The sequence below is a fragment of the Crocodylus siamensis genome, chromosome 4, assembly GCF_052110815.1.
Source record: "Crocodylus siamensis isolate JL-2025a chromosome 4, ASM5211081v1, whole genome shotgun sequence".
In the NCBI taxonomy this organism is placed as follows: Eukaryota; Metazoa; Chordata; order Crocodylia; family Crocodylidae; genus Crocodylus; species Crocodylus siamensis.
Genome location: NC_143398.1, coordinates 54,877,890 through 54,894,812, shown reverse-complemented (window position 1 = coordinate 54,894,812; position 16,923 = coordinate 54,877,890). Strand labels below are relative to the sequence as shown.

Sequence of the window (16,923 nt, the reverse complement as noted above, 5' to 3'; positions counted from 1 at the left end):
CAATGTCATAGTTGGTTTCCATTACTGAGCACATGCTGCTTTTGGCAGATGTTTAATGATAAAAAATGTATTTAATGAAGTTTCCTTGTATGCAAATATAAGATGAGGGGCTTTTTCTCCATATGCTTATCGGGGGGGAAACCTTGACCTATATTTGAATAATACAGTATTTGGGGGGGATGGAGGGACATGCAAAATATGCACTTTTGTGCTTCAGTGAAAGATCTACATCATTCATATCAGCATTAAGAAAAAGAAGCCAAATTAACTCATAATATAAAGCTTACATTCTCTTACGTGTTTACTCATCCTAAGCATTATCATCAGAATATCACTCTATCTTTCCCTATACTCCATAGGTAATAACAACCCCTTTCCTTCCTGAATGGCCTTTCTCTTCCACTAATAGCTTACCTATTCTAGTGCACTTCTCTTGTTTTACAGCAACTCCTGATAACATCTCTTTGTAGCCCTCCTTCATTCCTTTAAGTAAACTGGAATAATCTCGAGTGATACATCTTTGTGAATTAGCATCTGAATTAGCATTACCTCCCAGGCTTCACTCCACAAATCACTGTCCTATACAAAGACTACAGTTGACAGTATGAACTAGACTCTTTTTCTGCAAACACTATCACTATGGGTGAGGAGCTCATGTCAGCCATCACAGAAGAATGCAGGAAATCCTGGCAGACCCTGATTGAGTCAACTGATATGATGCATAATAGTAAAAAGGCAAGAAGGACAATACTTCAAGCAAGCAATGACCCATGGAAGGTAGACCAACATCATAATGTCATCACTAACCAAACTGGTCATCAAACGCTTCTTAATGGAAAAAGCCCTAAAACCAAAACCAAATTAAAACCCCTCAGACTGGAAAGGCACAAGACCTGGGTTTTACAAGCCCTTTTTCAATGATGGAGTTGAATCCTGGTATTAACACAGTGAGGACCAAGAAAGCACCCAGCCTTAATGAGATACTCATTGAACAAATCAAGCAATTTGGACCCCAGACTCGAGAATGGCTTGCCTGCCTATACAACTCATAAACAGTCAATCAAAAAATTCCAAAGATATGATGACATAGTCAGGTAGTAGCATTTCTGAAGCCAGGGAAAGATCTATCTGATCCAAAGATCTTCAGACCTACCTCTCCACTATGCCATGCAAAGTGTACGAATGACTGATACTGAGCTGGATTGCCCCACATGCGACTAAACACCTAATCCAGAACAGGGTAGCTTTCACCCTGGAAAAATCAACAGCAAGCCATCTGCTTAATCTAAGTCAAGATATTGAAGACAGTATCAAGAGAGGTCAAATTACTAAAGCTGTGTTCGTTGACTTAACAGCTGCCTATGATACAGTTAACCACCGACAACTCCTCCATAAGGCCCTGGAAATGATAAAATAGCTACACCTTACAGAGGTGATACAAACTTTGCTTGTAAACAGACTTTTTTTGTCACACTGGATGAGAAGTGAAGCAGATAGAGGTAACAGATTAATAGCCTCCCCCAAGGAAGCATATTTGCACTGTTGTTATGTAACAGCTATACAAATGACCAACCAATAAATTTAGAAACAAAACATTTAATCTGTGCAAATGACCTTCAGACAAACCTGTACATAACAGCTCATAACACTAGCTTTGACTATATTGAAACATCCCTGAGTGAGGCACTAAATGACCTAACCTCGTGCTATACTGAAAACCAATTACATGCCAACCCAGCAAAAACACAAGTATATACCTTTCAACTGCAAAACCATGGTGCCAAGTGCAAGCTCAACATTACATGGTCTGGGACCCCACTATCCTATTGTCCAAACCCTGTTTGCCATGGAGTCACCCTTAAGTGAACCCTCTCATACAAAGAACACATTATGAAGACAGAAGCAAAGCTGAGAACTTATAACATCTTATATTACCAACTCGAAATGGGAAGCTAGTCCCTCAGCCATCTGAACTACTGCTCTGGCTCTCAGCTTCTCTTCTGCTGAGCATGCGTGCCCTCTATGGGAGAGATCCATACATGCTAAGTGCCTTGACCTCATTCTGAATGATAGCTACCGATGCATCACAGGATGGCTGAAGCCTACCAGCCTAAACAGTGTATACCTGCTGGCTGGCATTGCTCTGCCTGGCACTGGAAGAGCAGTGTCCAGCGGGACAGAATGACCAAGACAAACTGAAGATGTGAGGCACCCATTGTTCAACCATCCTACTGCACACAAATAACTGAAATCATGCAGGAGCTTCCTCACCAGCACCCAACCTCTCGATGCTACACCCAAGTAAACACAGCTACAGATGTGGAATGAAAGGCTGAAAAAAATACCTGACAATGAAAAAAATGGACATTCCAGCAGACAAGTCTTTATCAGCAGGGCTGATGAACCATGGCAAAGGTGGCAATATCTCAACCGCTTATGCATCGGAGTTGGATGCTCCAAGGAACTAATGAAGAAATGGGGCTGTACTATTGGTTCAACCACCTGTGAATGTGACACAGAACCTCAGCTACGCAACACTTGCTGCAATGCCCACTGCTTGAAGGAATATGTACAATGAAAGATCTCACAAAGTACAATAAATGAGCCCAAGCATGCATAACAAAATGGCCAAACGTGGTGTAGAGACACGAGAAGCAGCAGCAGCATCTGATAAAGTATACTGCTGCTTATGAAACCTTATGCACCTCCTTGGTTAGCCTATAAGATACAGATCTCCCCTGCCTTCTGCTTAATTCATCTGGAGTAATACAAACCATATCATGCCATCTGCTATTTAACGGTCTGCCTCTCTCAGACCTGAGGAAGGGCAAGCTATACCCAAAAGTTTGGCTAACATCTCTTCCTACTATACATTTGGTCCAATAAAAGACATCATCAAAAAATCCTTACCTCATATTTCCTACATCATCATTCCAGCACTACTACATACATTTTAATATCCTCTTCACATTTTGTCAGGCATTTCTGTAAAAGCTTGTCTGTCCTATAAAAACTTACCTTTTTCTTGCTTAGAGATGAATCCAAGGTAACATGTTATGCCAAGTATAATGCTGAATGTTGTCTCCTTTTTCCTTTCAGCTGAAAAGAGAAAAAAGTCTTAATGGTTTACTACTGTGCTGATTAAGTTATGTAACAACTTGAACTCCAAAGAAAATATGTTAGCTCTCAACTGTGTATTTTATTAGCAATATATGCTGGACCTAGTGCTGGCCATGGGTGATGACCTGGTGAGGGGGCTGCGGGTGCTCGACCACCTGGGCAACAGTGATCATCGCCTGCTGGAATTCACCATCCAGCGCAAGGTGGCAAAGGCATGCAGTAAGGCAGCGGCCCTAGATTTTAGGAGGGCAAACTTCAACAAGCTAAGGAGGATAGCTGGAGAAGCGCTGAGGTCCCGGACGGGGGGAGAGCCAGGTGTCCAAGGAGAGTGGTTGCTCCTTAAGGAGACGATACTCCAAGCCCAAAGGAAGGTAATTCCAACGAGGATCAAAGGGACCAGAAGGGCACACAAGCCTCCATGGCTCACCAAAAGCATCCGGGAATGTCTCCTTGCTAAAAAGGAGGCTTACACCCAATGGAAAAAAGGGGTCATCACCAGGGAGGACTATTCTGTAGTTGCTCAGGGATGTAGGGGGGTAGATAGGAACGCCAAGGCAGAGATGGAACGGGGACTAGCTTCCCAGATTAAGGACAATAAGAAGTCCTTTTTTAAATACGTAGTGGGTAAAAAGAAGGTCCCGGGTAATGTGGGACCCTTGCAGGACACGTTGGGAAATTCGGTCGTCACACCAGATGGCAAAGCTAACATGTTTAACGATTTCTTTGCCTCCATCTTCCTAAGTAGGGACCAGAACAGCCACCTCCCTGCTGGGCCCCCCTCGGGCCCTGGGGGAAGCACACCTGGGCCACGGGTTAGCAAGGATTTAGTTAGGGAGCTTCTGGAGGGACTGGACGTATTCAAGTCAGCCAGTCCGGATGATCTCCACCCTAGAGTTCTAAAGGAACTGGCTGAGGTCATTGCAAGTCCCCTGGCACGGCTTTACGAGCACTCATGGTGCTCTGGTGAGATACTGGAGGACTGGAAGAGGGCCAACATGGTCCCCATCTTCAAAAAAGGCATGAAGGAGGACCCGGGAAACTATAGGTCGGTTAGTCTTACCTCGATCCTAGGCAAGCTGTTTGAGAAAATTATGCTGGCACACATCCAGGAGGGGCCAGCAGGGGACTGCATGCTTAGGGGCAATCAACACGGGTTCATCAGTGGCAGGTCCTGTCAGACCAACCTGGTTGCCTTTTACAATCAGATCATCAGATCCTTAGATGCAGGGGTAGTAGTGGACATAGTCTTCCTGGAGTTCCGGAAGGCTTTTGACACTGTCTCTCACCCCATTCTCATTAAGAAACTGGGGGGCTGTGGTATAGACACCCACACAGTCAAATGGGTCGCTAACTGGCTGGAGGGCCGCAACCAGAGGGTGGTAGTGGATGGGTTCTTCTCAGCCTGGAAGGATGTGGGCAGTGGGGTTCCGCAGGGCTCTGTCCTCGGGCCCACAATGTTCATTATCTTCATCAGTGATTTGGATGAAGGGGTAAAAAGCACCCTGTTCAAATTTGCTGATGACACTAAGATGTGGGGGTATGTGGGCACACTGGAAGGATGCAACAGGCTACAGTCAGACCTAGACAGGTTACAAGGGTGGGTGGATGAGAATAGGATGGGTTTCAACACAGACAAATGCAAGATGATGCACCTCGGGAGGAACAACCGGCATCATACCTACAGGTTAGGGAACTCCCCTCTTGTCAGCACGGAGGCAGAAAAGGATCTTGGGGTCATCATTGACTCCAAGATGAACATGGACCGGCAGTGTGGGGAGGCAGTCAGGAAGGCCAACTGCACCTTGTCATGCATCCACAGATGCATCTCGAGCAGGTCCAAAGAGGTGATCCTCCCCCTCTATGCGGCACTGGTCAGGCCACAGCTGGAGTACTGCGTCCAGTTCTGGGCGCCACACTTCAAGAGGGATGTGGACAGCATGGAGAGGGTCCAGAGGAGGGCAACTTGTATAATCGGGGGACAACAGGGCAGGCCCTATGAGGAGAGGCCACGGGACCTGAACCTGTTCAGCCTCCAAAAGAGAAGGCTGAGGGGGGATCTTGTGGCCTATTATAAACTAGTCAGGGGGGATTTCATAGATTTCATAGACATCACGACTGGAAGGGACCTCGGGAGATCATCAAGTCCAGCCCCCTGCCCAAAAGGCAGGAAGTCAGCTGGGGTCATAGGATCCCAGCAAGATAAGCATCCAATTTACTCTTGAAGGTGTTCAATGTAGGTGCTTGAACCACCTCCACTGGCAGACTGTTCCAGACCTTGGGGGCTCCGACAGTAAAGAAATTCTTCCTTATGTCCAGCCTGAAACGGTCTTTCAGGAGTTTGTGACCGTTCGACCTCGTCATCCCTTGGGGCGCTCTGGTGAACAAATGTTCCCCCAGATCCTGGTGGTCACCCCTGATAAACTTATACGTGGCCATCAGATCACCCCTGAGCCTGCACTTTTCCAGGCTAAAGAGTCCCGTGTCTCTCAGCCTATCATCGTAAGATCTATTTTCCTGACCTCTGATCATGCGCGTGGCTCTCCTCTGGACTCTCTCAAGCTTCTCCACATCCTTTTTGAATTGTGGAGCCCAAAACTGGACGCAGTACTCCAGCTGCGGTCTCACCAAGGCCGAGTACAAGGGGAGAATGACGTCCCGGGATTTGCTCGAGAAGCATCTATGGATGCAAGCCAGCATTTTGGTCGTTTTATTAGCCGCAGCATCGCATTGCAGGCTCATGTTCATCTTGTGGTCAAAGATGACCCCCAAGTCTCTTTCTTCTGTAGTGCTATCCAACGTAGCACTGCCAAGCCTACAAGGATGCTGCAGGTTTTTCCTCCCAAGGTGGAGAACCTTGCATTTTTCGGTGTTAAACACCATCAGGTTCTCGTCTGCCCATTTGCTGAGCTTGTCCAGGTCAGCCTGGATCACCCGCCTATATTCTGGTGTGGATACTTTGCCCCAAAGTTTGGTGTCATCGGCGAACTTGGCCAGTCCACTCCTGACTCCAATGTCCACATCATTAATGAAGATGTTGAACAGGATGGGTCCAAGGACAGAGTGTTGAGGGACCCCACTGGTCACAGGGCACCACGATGAGTGACTGCCATCAATTACAACCCTCTGGGTCCGACCACGGAGCCAATTTCCCAGCCAGCGGATTGTGGTGGACCCAAGGCCACAACTGGCCAGTTTGGCCATGAGGTGATCATGGGATACCAGATCAAAAGCTTTTTTGAAGTCAAGATATATGACATCAATCTCTTCTCCCTTGTCCAGGTGATAGGTCACCTGGTCATAGAAGGAAATGAAATTGGTCAAACAAGACCTACCCGCAACAAACCCGTGCTGGCTATCCCTTAGGATGTTAGCCTGGGCCAGTCCATCAAGGATGGCTTCCTTAATAAACTTTTCTAAGATCTTCCCCAGGATAGAAGTCAGGCTAATGGGCCCGTAGTTAGCTGGATCCACTCTCCTCCCTTTCTTGAAGATCGGCACCACATTGGCCTTCTTCCAGTCTTCGGGCACTACACCAGAGTGCCAGGAGTTTTCAGAGATCCGTGCCAGGGGCTGGGCTATGACGCTTGCCAGCTCCTTGAGTACCCTGGGGTGCAGATTGTCAGGGCCGGCTGACTTGAAGGTATCCAGCTTCTCAAGATGTTCCTTCATGAGGTCAGCATTTATGGAGGGTAGGGGTTCCCCATCACCCGGATTTCCCTGTCCCATAGCAGGCATGGGCATCCCATGGGACTGATGAAAGACTGACGCAAAGTACCTACTTAATAGGCTGGCTGTTTCCTGGGCATCAGTTGCCAGTTGCCCTACCTGGTTTAGCAGGGGTCCAACGTTGCCCTTGCTTTTCCTCCAGCTCCCCACATATCTGAAAAAAGACTTTTTGTTGTCCTTGATTCTTGAATCTGGTTGGAGTTCAATTGCAGCCTTGGCTTTCCTGGTTTGCTCCCTGCAGGACCAGACCAGTGCAGAATAATCCTCCTTGGAGGTGAATCCCATCCTCCATCCTTTGTAGGCTTTCCTTTTTAGCCATAGGATCAGAAGGCATTGGGGGATTCACTGTTCCCCCGAGCAAAATGGTCACAAGCTGGCAAAGGGTAGGTTTAGGTTAGATATCAGGAGGCGCTACTTCACGGTCAGAGCGGCTAGGGTCTGGAACCAACTTCCAAGAGAAGTGGTGCAGGCTCCTACCCTGGGGGGTTTTAAGAGGAGGTTAGATGAACATCTTGCTGGGATCGTTTGACCCCAGCATTCTTTCCTGCCATGGCAGGGGGTCGGACTAGATGATCTGCTCAGGTCCCTTCCGACCCTAGAAACTATGAAACTATGAAACTATATTTACTGGATGCCTCATGAGGTCAAAAAAACAGAAAAAAAATCAATAAATGCTATATTCTCAGAATTGCCTAACACTGACCAAGGGTCAACAGTCAGGGAAACCTGTTGTCAATATTCATTTGCTGGAGGGTCACAATCACTCCCAGTCTTCCTATTCAACCCACACACAGAGAACCCAAAAATAATGTATTTAGGTTGCCAAAATCCTGTAGAAGGGTCAAAGGTTCCTTTATTTGTGTGCTGTGCCATCTTGATAAATGATCTGAACAGATTGGAAAACATCTCAACAGATTGGAAACTGAGCTGAAGCTAACAGGATGAAGTTCAATGTGGACAAATGCAAGGTGCTACACCACAGGAAGACTAATCAAAAACAGAAATACAAAATGGGTGATACGTGGCTGGGTGACAGCACTATGGAGGAGGATCTGGGAGTCTTAGTAGATCGCAGGCTCAATATGAGTCTGCAATGTAATGCAGCTGCACAAAAGACAAATTGGTTTTGGGATGCATCAAAAAAAGCACTAGGTGCAAGATGCAGGAGGTGACAGTGCCTTTCTACTCAGCACTGGTAAGACCCCATCTAGAGTACTGTGTGCAGTTCTGGTATCCACATTTTAAAAGGGAGAAAGAGAAGATCCAGAAATGAGCAACAAGAGTGATAAAAGGGCTTGGAAATCAAGCCAGACTAAAGGAGATAGGTATGCTCAGCTTGCAGAAAGGGTACTTAAGAGGGGATACAATAGAAGTCTTCAAATACTTGAAGGGCTACCGTAAAGAAGAGGGAAAGCACCATTTCTCTCTTGCTGTAGAGAGTAGGATGTTGACCAATGGCATGAAGTTGCAGCAATGTAAGTTTAGAATGAATAACGAGAAAAGCTTTTTCACTGTTAAAACAATGAGGCAGTGGAATAGACTGCCTCGGGAAGTTGTGGAATCTTCAACAATGGAGGTGTTCAAGAAAAGGTTGGACTGCCACTGATTGGGAGCTTGGACTGCCGATCCCACAATCAATGGCAGTCGAACCTCTTCTTGAACACCTCGATTGATGGAGATTCCACAACTTCCCTAGGCAGTCTATTCCACTGCCTCACTGTTTTAACAGTGAAAAGGTTTTTCCAGATATCCAATCTAAACTTAGTTATGATGATCTTAGCATACCTAGGCATACTGGAGAAAGGAGGACACTTTGCTTTACAATAATGGTGAGTACTCAGTGGACTGCCAGGGCCCTGGCCTGGGTGGCGCTCCCCACACAGGGCTCCTCCACTGCCTCCACCCAGACAGATCCCGTGGCGGGGGGCTGGAGCCACTGTCCGACCCTGTCTGTGAGGGCTGTCTGGTGGGGCCTCAGTGGCCTGGGGGAAAGGGGGCAGCAGGAGTTCCCTCACCTGTCCCACATATGCCCACCATTGGGCCTTGGAGGAGCTCATAAGGGAGGTCAGCAGGCTGCGGGGGATTAGGGTGGCCGAGGATGAAATTGATGGGTACTTCCGTTCTCTGCAGGGTCAGGAACCTAGAGGAGAAGCCACCCAGGAGGGACCCGCTGCAGAGGTATGGCAGATGGTCACCTCCAGAGCCAGGGCTACTTCTGCTACCACAGTGTCTGCTCCCAAAGTACAGCTGGGGAACAGGTATGAGGCCCTGGCAGCCATGGAGGAGGAAGTAGGAGAGGATGCCTCCAAGGGAACTGATGCCACTCCAAGCACAGCACAGGCCAAGAGCTACTGGAACACCAAGAGGAAGAGACACGGGTCCTCGTCATCAGTGACTCCATCCTGAGAGGAATGGAGGGTCCTGTCTGTTGCTCTGACCCCATGGCACATGAGGTTTGTTGCCTGCATGGAGCTCAGATTCAGAATGTCATGGAGATGATCCCAGATCTCATCCAACTCTCTGATCAATATCCCATGGTCCTCCTCCACGTGGGAACCTATGACAGGGCCAGGGCAACCTGGACTACATCATGAAACTACAAGGCCCTAAAGGCAAAGATCAGGGAGAAAGGGGCACAGATGGCTTTTTGTTCTATCCTTCCAGTGAACAGATGTGGAGGGTGCCATGGGACATGGGAATCGGGGGAGGTCCTGTTCCCCTGGGCACCACCCGGGGTTACTAGGAATAATGGCCACAAATTGTTAGACAGAAGGTTCAGGCTGGATATCAGGAGGCATTACTTTACAGTTGGGGCTGTCAGGCTCTGGAATGGGCTCCCAAGTGAGGTGGTACTCTCTCCTACCTCGGGGGTCTTCAAGAGGAGGCTGGACAGATATTTGGCTGGGGTGATGTGACCCTGGCACCCATTCCTGCCTTGGGCAGGGGTTGGACCTGATGATCTGTTCAGGTCCCTTCTGACCCTAAGCACTATGAAACTATGATACCTATGCCTGTGTTCTATGTTGAGTTTTCCCCATGCTTCTGGGATTGGCTGGTTGCCCCTGCCTCCTTTTTCTGATACCTGTGTCAGGGTTTTTAAGCTTTCTTCAGAAACACTGGGTGTTGGCTGAAGCCAAGGCTGGGCATTTTGACTGGGGCATGCCAATGATCCTATTGGGAACAAAGCTGGAGGTTCCTAGCTAGAAGGTCTTGCACCTCCACTCAGGGTCAGACCAGTTGCCATATTTGGGGTCAGGAAGGAATTTTACCCTATGGTCAGATTAGTACAGACTGTGGGGGTTTTTTGCCATCCCCTGCAGTTGGGGGTGGGGGTGGGAGGAGAGCACAGCCCCCTACTTGGGATCTCTCAAGCATGTATTTCATAGAAGTAAAACATTGGGTGCCGTGATTCCATTGCTTTACCCATTACAGTTTTATGTCTTGTGTTTTGCTAGGATTGACAATAGTCTTACAAAGAATCCAGATGATGCATTATATAGGATGGCTTAGATAGGAATAATCTGCCTCAGCAAGAAGCTGGATTAGATGATTTCTGGAAGTCACTTCCAGCTCTACTTCTCTCAAATCATTTACTTTTTAAGAGTGGAATAACTTGGTGGACATTGTACTTAAAAATATTAATAAGGCATTTCTCTTGCACACAAATAATTTATCAATCTTTTACCAGGGAATCCACCAGAAAAGAGACAGCTGGAAGCCAAATAAAAATCTTGTCATTTACTATAAAACTAATTTATAGAATATAAGCGTTCACCAGAAGAGAGCCTTACATAACCTGCTCTTAGTTTCGCAGTGCCACTGCCTCAGCTTCTCTTTTTGAGGTTTCCGTAAAAATTAGTCAGACGCATGTGAATCAACCACCACCCTTTCTTGGGAACTGCTTTATTAAAATATCTTAACTCAAATGCCATGGTTTCTTCAGTCTCAACAGTCATTTTCCAAACACCTAGTGCTACTTAGTACCTCCTGGACTTCTGATTTCAGGCTTCTATTCCTGCCTACATTACAAGCAGTTCCAGCCAAGCTTTTTCATCCAACTCATCTGAGAAACCCCTGTTCCTGTCCTCTGTGCATTCTTAGAGGGACAATCCACGTAGTTCTTGCTATTTCTTCCCATTGCAGTGCCAGACAAATTACTTTTGTACCAAGGCATCATGGATCTGCTTGCATTCAGCTTCTAAAACTTCTTTATAACAGGGTTCCTCTTCTGAGTTCAACCTAGACCTGGCCTTCTCTGGAGACCTCTCTAAGATCTTTCAGAGCCTCTAATTTTCTCTCTGGAAGACTCTTTAGCTCTGTATAGTATGATGTTGTATCTGATCACCTGAAATGAATCACTGGCTCTAGACAAACCCATCACTTAAGACCAGATGAAGAAAAACCAAGTAGAGCCCAAATCTGTTAAAAGGGCCAGCCAAGGCCAGCCGAACTCTGGATAACCTATTATATGCACGCACAGCCTTAGCACCAGAGGTTTTATATAAGAAGCTTGAGTTCCTTAAAAAACCGTGGGTGCCTAAACACGTGCACTGAGGCTGCTCTGACGCACTGTAATTACAGCGTGTTGGAGCAGACCTGATTAATCGAGTCTGCTGGAGTATGGTAATTACCGTGCTCCAGCAGATTCCAGTGTCACATGTATCAGTGTCCCCACACTGAAAAATCATTGCAGGTGCCCTTTAACTAAAGGTCATTTGACAAAGCACCCTCACCACTATTTTTCAGAGTGGGGACCATGAACACCACATGCTTCTGGAGCCTGGGGGGGACGGTAAGCTCCCAGTATCAGCAGCGCTGCTGGTGGCAGGAGCATGGCAGCAGCAAGCAGAGAGCTCCCACAGGTGGCCATAGTGCTGTCGGCAGTGGGAGGAATGGCAAGCACCTATCAGTGGTCGGCGACCACCCGCAGACATGGCCAGCAGTGTTGGAGATAGCCAGCTGCAATCACAGACCGCCCACGGACACTGCTGTCAGTGTCAGTGGTGAGGGGGTGGAAGATGGTGAGTGGTGACCACCTGCAGGTGCTGCCAACAGTGTCTGTGGCATCTTTTCACAGGGGGTGCACTGCCACACTCGGGGGTGCACATGCACCCACGTGCACCCCATACATGTCACCAATGGTGGGGACACTGATACAGAGCCACTCTAATTAAAGCACTCAGCACCACTGTATTTAAAGCAGCCCCCCCCCACACACACACACCTCCCTCCTGGAGCATGTGTATAAACACCCTATATTTCAATTCTATGCATCAGGCCTGCATGTGTAACCCCAGAAGTTCAGTACCATGACAATGGAAATAATACAGAGATGCAGGCAATTCATTATAGCAAGTTATTACCCATATGAGTTATTAGAATTGTTAGTTAACGACATGCTAGTAGGAAATGTCAGCATGAGCATATGGTACAATTGCACTCAATGTAAATTTCCATAGCAAGACTGGTTTCCTTCTTTGCAAATACCAAACCTGATCCTTTTATTCTAGAAAAGCTGACACACTTCAAAAAGTACCAGTTTGCCCTTCAAGCTAATTTTGCAATTTCACTGATTTGACAATGCTGAATTACTTCCTGTTTCCTGAGGAAGAAAATTATAAGGTAAGCTCATATGAATTTTAGCCAAGTCCACAGTATTTACTTTGGCTGAAATAGGTATTTTAGTGAAGGATGGAATGAGCTGTGACTGTAAATCTGACTTTCTTTATGACTTTTCTTTTAGAATCATAGAAAATTAGGGTTGGAATGGATTTCAAGAGGTCATCTTGTCCAACTTCCTGCTTAAACCAGGACCATTCCCAGCTATATCATCCTAGCCAAGGCTTTGTCTAGTGACCAGGCCTTAAAAACCTCCAAGGATGGATATTCCACAACCTTTCTGGGTAGCCTGTTTCAGTGCTTTACTAACCTCCTAATGAATTTTTTCCTAATATCTAAATTAAACTTCCCTTGCTGCAACTTGAGACCATTGTTCCTTGTCATTTACTATCACTGAGAACAGTCTAGCTCCATCCCCTTTCAAACCTTCCATCAGGTAGTGGAAGGCTGCTATTAAGTCAACTCTCAGTCTTCTCTTCGCTAGACTAAATAAGCCCAGGTCCCTCAGCCTCTTCTCAGAAGTCCTGTGCCCCAGCTCCTAACCATTTTTGATACCCTGTGCTGGACTCTCTAATTTGTCAACACTTTTCTGTAGCGGGGGCCCCAAAACTGGACAAAGGACTCCAGATGTGGCCTCATCAATGCTGAATAGAAGGGAATAATTACTTTCCCCAATCTGTTAGCAACGCTCCTGCTAATACAGCCCAGTATGCCATTGCCCTTCTTTACAACAAGGGCACACTGTTGGCTGATATTCAACTTATTGTCCACTGTAACCCAGGTCCTTTTCTGCAAAGCTGCTGCTTAGCCAGTTGGTCCTCACCCTGTACCAGTGCATGGGATTGTTCTATCTTAAGTGCAGTGGTTTGCCCTTTTCCTTATTGAATCTCATGAGATTTTTTTTGGTGCAATCCTCCAATTTGTCTAGGTCTCTCTGCCTCACAGCCCTACCCCCAGTATCTACTACACCCCCAGCTTGGTGTCATCTGTGAACTTGCTGAGGGTGCACTCCATCCCATCTTCCAGATTGTTGATGAAGATACTGAACAAAACCAGCCCCTGGACTGACCACTGGGGCACACCATTTGAGACCAGCTGCCAACTTGACATTCAGCTATTGATTACTTCCATCTGAGCTAGATGATCCCATTTCTATCTACCATACTGCCCATTCATCCAACCTGGGTTTCCTTAGCTTGCTTGCAAAAATGTTATGGGAGACCATATCAAAAGCCTCGGTTAGTCACAGTATATCATGTCCACTGCTCTTCCCACACCCACAGAGCTACCATGGAAGCAATCAGGTTGGTCAGGCATGACTAGTCCTTGTTGGATCAACTATAGCTTCTGCTGTCCTAGTTCTACTGACCACTGACCTATAGTTTTCTTACAATTTTTCATTCAATTCTCAGAAAAGAACTAGAAGAAAAAAGCATCCAACCAATTCATCCACTATGCACTAATCATGTTGACTATGCAAATGATTCTTAAATGGGTGCACAATAACTAATTAATGCAAACTGAAAGGAGGAGAAAAACAAAATTTAACTAGAATCAGATTTCTGCTGTGCTGAAAAATGAAATAGATCAGGACAAGTATTGAGAAAAGTACTTAACCACGTTAGTCTAAAGTCAGACAGAAAGCAAGGGAGAGATGCACCTTGTAGACTAACTGAATCAGAGATGCTTAAGCTTTCATAAGCCACAGCTCACATACTCAGACAGCATCTGATTAAGTGATCTATGGCTCAAGAAAATTTACAGAACTCTGATTTAGAAAAATACTGGAAACCTTGCAGACTTAAACACATTTGCTGCAGTACAAAAAGAAAATCCCTATGAATTGCACACCACTAGTTATAACACTACCCTTCCCTGGAACCTATATGGAAAATCCTCAAACAATTGCAACCCACAATAGAAGAAGACATATTTCTTAAAGAGATCTTTCCACAGCCACTCATCTTAGCCTTTAAAAAAGCAACCGAATCTTGCTAACCTTATCACCAGAAGCAAACTTCCTATGACCCAAAACATACCAAATGGATCCAGACCATGCCTGGACAAGAAATGTAAAATTTGCCTGTACATCTCCACCAGTCCCACAATAACTACACACAAAATAGCAATCACCATTCCCCAATCACTACTCATGGATCCTATATCTGACCCTCCAGACATGTAACACATCTTACCCAGTGCACCAAATGCCCCGATGGAAAAAATGTAGGAGAAACCAAGCTGCGCACCAAAATGAAAGCACACCAGAAATCTATCAAAGACAAGAATACCCGGTTACCTATAGGGACATGCTTCTCTCACTCCCTCTCCAGTTTCTCAGTTCAAATTCTGGAGGGGAACTTACAAAACACCTTTCATAGACAAGCTTACGAACTTCACTTCATAAATCTACTAGATATAAAAAATCATGGACTTAATTCCAATATATCATATATTGGATATATGATACACTACAACCTGCCTGACTTCTGACATACCAGGTAACCTGTCTTTAGGTGACCAATTGCATTCCATCACACTTTTCCCTCCACCCTCCACCTCCTAACTCCACCCTTTGTCTTCCAAACTTCCACCCATTTGCATCTTCACAGACTTCTTGTTTACTTTAGCTTCTTTGCTACCTTGGAGAACTCATAACAACAGCAGAGTCTCCCAATGTCTGAAGAAGGGTGTTTGTGGCCAAAAGCTTGCAAAGAACTTTTTTCCAACTATTTAGTTGATCTAATAAAAAATATCACATCTACCCAAAGAACCTTGCCTGTCTTTGTACATAAGAAACACCTGTACTTTTAAAGTGTCAAGTCACAGAGAAGTCCCCTTTCAAAAGGACAGATGCTTACAAATCTATGTGTATATTTGACCAGTTAGCCTGTTAATAAGCTCTCTACAAAGATATTTCTTTCTTTCTCCATGAGGTAGGTTAGGGAAAATGAATGTATGACCTGAAGAAAATGATTAGTTCTTAATAAGTTAGACTTAGACTTTATTCAATAAGGAACTATAATTTTAATGCTTTTGTTCCTTTCTGTTTTAGATAAAAAAAGAACAGATCTGAAATGTTTCTGAAGTCTAGAACCCCTTTAAAGAAATGTTTAAAGCTTTTCTCACATCAAATTTATACTATGCTATTTCTTTTTCAAACCTTGGAAATTAGCCAAGGAAATGATTTCCCAGCCCATGGGAATCTACACTGAATTTTTAAAAAAAATATCAAAACACTTAACCATGAATTAATTTTAGTAGAAAATGCTGTTCCTCAGCAGACAACATGTTTCAGAAAATGTTATTTAACCAGGGTTAATTTTTCACGATTGACCATTTTAAAAGCACTCTGTAGTCATGCATGTGTGCTAAGTTGTGGCTATAATACACTTCCAGGGCCCAGATCACTTGAACAATGTCACTTTTATATGCGCCTATAGATTGTGCTTCATACAGTCAACAGACACAGCTAAGAATCTAATGCATCCACAAGTAATGAGGATGCAAGAGAAATCTTTTGTACGACCAACACTTATTTTTATCCTTAGTAGATGTACTGTTTTTCAGTTATGCATACGAAGCTATAGTCGCCCTTGCAAAACAAGCTGCTGAAGTTTGAAGAAAAGCTGCTACTGCTCCATGATTTCTTGGGAGATGCACTTCTGGGTGTGTGCCTGAGTGCTCTCCAGGAAAAAATCCTCTCCATCTGTAGTTAGAATGTCCTTGTCTAGCACAGCTGTCACTGCACCAACCTTCAAAAGTTGTACATAATGCTACCCTGTCTTTCTGCAATCTATAAAATATAATCTATTGCTATTTGTTAGGGAGTTCTTGTTCTGAATTAAGGGCAAAGAAAATACTACGCATCTATTAACTAGATCTTCTTAGTCATTCTTAATAGCCTGTATTTTAACTCTTTCCCACAGTCACAGTTTGAAAATAGTCCATTGGAAATATCCTAGCTTGAAAAAACCAACTATATTTTGAGCCTTAGAACTTGAGTTTAAAAATATTTTCCCCAATTAAGGATGAATCAGGAAAAACAAGTCAGATGAGATCTTTCTTGCTTTTTTTAAAACTCTTTTTTATTTATTTTTTTGCAAGTTACACACTGAAGGATCTTCACTTTTTTGGTATTATTTTGTAGTGTTTTCTTTGCAAGAAGCAATTTCTACAAAATGTCCTTCTCATTGAAAGAGAGTAAAAACCATTACTTTTTACAAGTCACCACCCATGGCATTCTGCCTCTTTGACTTTCCCCAAGTGCTGCAGAAAGCATCATTTGCCTAGTATAAAGCAACAGCCACGTAGAAATCTCCAGGGGAAGGCACTTAGCAACAACCACCACTCTAATCCATGACTATGATTTTAGGTAAATTTTAGCTTGTACCTCTAAATGATAAGTCTTTTTTCTTCTGATTGAAGCAGCATTGCTGGAGGCTCCTTAGACACTAA

The 16,923-nt window shown here is 45.0% G+C and overlaps 1 protein-coding gene across 1 annotated transcript in view; it reads right to left on the bottom strand.

Moving 5' to 3' along the window:
- Positions 1-16,923, bottom strand: part of CNTN1 (contactin 1) — a 473,636-nt gene that overhangs the window by 355,860 nt on the left and 100,853 nt on the right. Inside the window, exon 2 of the mRNA XM_090042334.1 lies at positions 3,019-3,099. The gene's annotated coding sequence lies outside the window, so the exon portion shown is untranslated. The remainder of the gene's footprint in view (positions 1-3,018; positions 3,100-16,923) is intronic.